Source organism: Lygodium microphyllum, chromosome 27, assembly GCF_053477565.2.
Source record: "Lygodium microphyllum isolate KBCC chromosome 27, Lygodium_microphyllum_v1.1.10, whole genome shotgun sequence".
NCBI lineage: Eukaryota > Viridiplantae > Streptophyta > Polypodiopsida > Schizaeales > Lygodiaceae > Lygodium > Lygodium microphyllum.
This window is the reverse complement of record NC_141161.1, coordinates 43,069,706-43,074,395: the sequence shown is the minus strand read 5'-3', so window position 1 is coordinate 43,074,395 and position 4,690 is coordinate 43,069,706. Positions and strand designations below refer to the sequence as shown.

Below are 4,690 nucleotides of genomic sequence, written 5' to 3'. Positions count from 1 at the left end.
AGCTTTAAGCTCCAAGTTCTCCAAGTTACTCCAAGTCACTAAGTCCTATAAGTCATCTTCAACAACTACTATAGTGGCAGTTCGTATTCAGCAACACACGAGGCAGACTATACGTAGTCTACATGCAAAATTATTTTCTTGGACGACGATTGTGACATCAAATTTCGCAATCATAAAGGAGAAATATTACAAAAGCCAAACTTTAAAAAAATATACAAGCCTTATAAACCCGCCTTTGAGCGACGCTCATCCCGCTAACAAGGTTTTGAGTGTGTGAGATCTTTTGGAATTTTGCAGGATGACTAATCAAAACATGGACGATCTTATGGCTAAAGGTGATCTACCCGAATCAACAATGGAGCAAAAGTTGGATTTGATTATGATGCAACTTCAAGAGGAACGAAGAGCACGACAAGCTTTGCAAGTTCAATTGGCCAATCTGCAACGATCTACCACCGACCAAGATGGATCACAACCTAAAGATCTTATACGACGTACCATCGATGTAACACTTGAAGCCCAATCTATTCGGAAAGAAACAAAGATAAGTAAAAGAAACTTCAAATTTCGTACTTTCAATGGATCATGCGATGGAAAGACTGTTCTTGCTTTTATCAGTCTATTTGATGATTATTTCCATGAAGAAACATAAGCTGAGAAAGACAAAATTAAATGTGTCACTAACCATTTAGTTTACCAAGCATCCTTATGGTGGACTGTGGTCCGCAAAAGCATTGATTGTCCCACTACTTGGGAGGCTTTCCAAAATAAATTTTTGCAAAATTTCCTTCCTCCCCAATTCCACGAAAAAGCAATCAAGCAATGGGATCTTCTACAACAAAGGGATCGCGAACCTATTTCACAATATACTGAATGCTTTTGGAATGCTCTATTGCAACTACAAATGCTCGAAGATGTACTTGAAGCAACTCATAAATGCAAGTTTATGTCTGGCCTACTTGGACATTTTTATGTGGAAGTCAATATGTTCAAGACAACAACCCTTGAAGATGCAATTTCCTTGGCCCATGATACTGAAGACAAAATTCGCGGACGAGACAAGCGACCACAACAATTCCCAACTAATGGTAACTTTGGTTCCAAACAATTTAATTCGAATTTTCAAAGATTCAATCAAAGTCATTTTCTTCCATCTTGATTCTATAAATCTTGGACACGAACACCTGCCTTGCCATCAAACACAAATCCAAATCCTAAGCCATCTCTACAGTCAAATCCCAACATTCCTAAACTTCCTGCCATTACCAATAATGTATCCAAAGCAAAACCCATAGTTTGTTACAAATGTCATCAACCTGGACATCTAGTAGCCAATTGTCAATCTAAAAAGCCATTCGTCCATATCAACTATCTGGGGGCAATAGAAGATGAAGAACGTTGTCGTGATGCTGCGCATCTGAGCCGTGAACACCTCCATTTTTGTTGTGCATTTGTGTTAATTTCTGCGTGTGATTCATTGTTTGTGTGGTGCATTTTAATAAACTACATTCAATGTATGTATATATTCCCTTAACTGTATTGCATATTCGATGCTTGTAATAGGAAGGAAAACCTATCCTATCCTTTGTAGACCGTCCTGTTCGTGGGAGCATCCGAGACTTGGGGCAAGCTTACAATGAGTCCTTCACTGAACCAGATGGTAATCAGGACTCTAGTGATAAGGTCCCTGATTTTGTTGAGACTATGATATACTGTCCAAACGAGGCCGTTCGTATGGTTGATCACTATGCGTCAAAGGAGGAATTTACGAATGGAAAGATAGGAAGCTAAAGATAGAGGAAAAATATTCGTATGGCAAAAAGAAGGGGAAAAGGAGGATTTGAATGGCTAAAAGGGGGGGAAAAAGTTCAGAAAATCCAGGACCTCTCCGTGCTCGAAATGGGAGAGCTATTTTTGAAATGGCGGTTGTTATTCTTGGAAAAGGAGGGCATGTTGAAGACGGGAAGACAGGATCGATCAGAGGAGTTTTTTTTTGGTATGCTTGGAGTGGGGATGAGCTGCACTCTTTGGGCACAAACATATTGTTCGGACTTGCGCTTTTTCTGAGATGGGGAAGCCTATGCTGAGAAATGGAGAGACAGGAGATTGGATTGGGACATTTGAAGGTCATAAAGGTGCTGTTTGGGGTGCCTGCTGAGATTCTCCAGCACTGCGTGTAGCCACAGCATCTGCAGATTTTAGCTCGAATCGAGTTGGGGATTGTTTCCGCTCTTCATGACGACGATAGGGAAGGTCATGTGATCCAATGTCGAGCCAATCGCCTTCGCTCAAGACGAGCGGAATTGTGAGTGTAGAAGACAAAAAGACAACTACCTGTGTCTGAGAGAGGGCGATGACGATGAAGGACTTCTGAAGGTGATGATATTGCTACAGAGAAAGGAAGGAGTCGATGGCATAGACGAGCAGAGGAAAAGACAGAGGAAGGGAACAAGGAAGCCAACCGTGGATTCGATTCTATCGGGAGAGTTACGCATGGCCAACAGTTATTGCTTGTTTTCAAATTGGGGCTGAAGATGAGGGTCACTGGAAGCCCCTCGACGATGACCAGGCATGGCTGCACTCGGTGGAAGATCGAATGTGGAACCTGGTGGCTAGTAAGCTGGCATTCGATGACCAAACGCGCACTAAAATTGACAGAGAGGTTACGGGCAGCGAAGTGAGGAGGAGCCTTTCTGACATGCAACCCAAGATCGCTTGAAGACGACAGAACAAGCTGAAGTCTGATGCGGCCAAAGACGAGCTCGTGTTCAAGCTTCTGAGCATGGACTTGAAACTCAATGGAGTTGAGCAGAAACCAGGGTTGCTTAATGTTGTTCCCCATTCTAGAGTTTCTCCTATTTCTGTAAACAGCACCGAGAAGAGATTCAAATCCCTGCCATCCTCCGAAACGCTGCCTCGCAATGAAACACTCGGTGGCTATATCTTTGTTTGCAACAATGATACCATGCAATAGGATTTGAAAAGGCAGTTTTTTGGCTTACCACAGAGATATCGCGATTCAGTCTAGCTTTGGAGGTTCAAATATTGATCCTACTGCTTGGGAGGATAAAAAATGCAAAGGAGAATCGAGATTTCCAGCACAGGTGTGGTTTCGAGTCAGGAAAATTTGCAAACCCTTGGAGTAAGACTTTCTCAGGCCAGTGTTGTATCACTATGATGGGCCAAAATTCCGTTTGCAGCTCTCAGTCCCTGAGTCTTTGGAGTTGCTGGATTTGTTCACGGAGGGTGGCTCTGCATAGGGACTGGAAATGTGATATGCTAGCCAAGTGTTAACATGCCAAAGCTGTACTTGAAACAAAGCTAGTAGTCCTGGTTACAAATACAGGCTGATACTGTGGTGCTGAACAACAGGCATATGAAAAAGGCTCTTTCTCAGCAAGCTAAGATGATGTCCTAATGAGAAGTTACAATTCCCATTCTCACTGTTCTTCAATTCCTATGTGTGAAGTTACAGTGGACAGAACTACAATTGGTGGAGTTTTGAGGGTCTTAACACATAGCATATGATTACAGGGCAGATTCATACATAGAAGCATATGTACATGTGATATGCATCGTTTGGATAGACATGCAGTTGAGTCATAGACAGCCAGAATTATGAGCAGTGGGAGCAGGGAGTGGATAGCAGCATGGCCACAGCACAAAGCTTGAAAGACCCGCAGAGTAGCAACATGTCTGTGGCTTAAGTGAAGTGCCTGCCTATATTCTCTCAGAAATGAATACTCCACCTTTTTATGAAGATAATTTAATACCCTGCTTTGGCTTTGGAGAAACAATCAGATTGTTCCTCATTTGTGCTTGACTGAGCATACTTCTTTTGATGCCTACTAGACTCCTACTTTGTATGGAATCCTGAAAACTAGTTCATACACTTATTGAAAAATAGAGGACAGATTGTCATACTTTGACATTTATTTTGACTCTTCTCTTGCTATAAAGTGAACTTTGGGATCAAATATTGAGATTTTCTTGTTAGCCTCTTTCCTTGTTGTCCCTTGAACCCCGTGTTCTGCAGCCCTTGCGTGAACTCTACGACATTTCTGGTGAACCCGACGTGAAGTGCTGCGTCATCAGCAAGATGGGAGACTCGCAAGAAGAGATGACAGATGATAATGTTATGAAGAACCTGTTTCAGTCATTTACCATGTATATGCAGCAGCAAGTTCATGCAAAACGAGACAGTGATGCTATGGATGCCTTGAAAGCTGTCCAACAGGAGATGAAGCAGTTTAATGGCCAGCAAGTGTCAACTTACCTGCATTTGTATGAAGAAAAGATGAAGTTTTTTGGGGTTTCTCAAGATGTTTGGAGCCGCTACTTCTTGCGGATCGTGGTGCGCGCTCTTGAAGGTCGAATTGCAGAAATTCAAGAGGCACATGCAGGTTGGGCTGAATTTAAAAAGGCATTAAAAGATGAATATTTCCTGGAGGATACAGGTCTTATGAATCGCAGGAATTTTTTAGCATGGGTTTCTATGCCTAATAAGGGACTTTCTGTTACCGCTCTTCTGCGAGAGTTTGAAAGCCGTTATGATCAGTTGGATGGGACTGAACAGCAAGCTTTGGAGATGCAGAAAGTGGAGTTATTTTTGCAAGCTGCAGATGTTGATTTGCAGGAAAAGTTGGATGATCTTTTGGAAGATCAAGCTACTGATTCAGGTTTAAAGACT

At 42.3% G+C, this 4,690-nt stretch overlaps 1 pseudogene; it reads left to right on the top strand.

Moving 5' to 3' along the window:
* Positions 1 to 2,068: 2,068 nt before the first annotated feature.
* Positions 2,069 to 3,351, top strand: LOC148012259 (uncharacterized; annotated as a pseudogene).
* Positions 3,352 to 4,690: the final 1,339 nt, after the last annotated feature.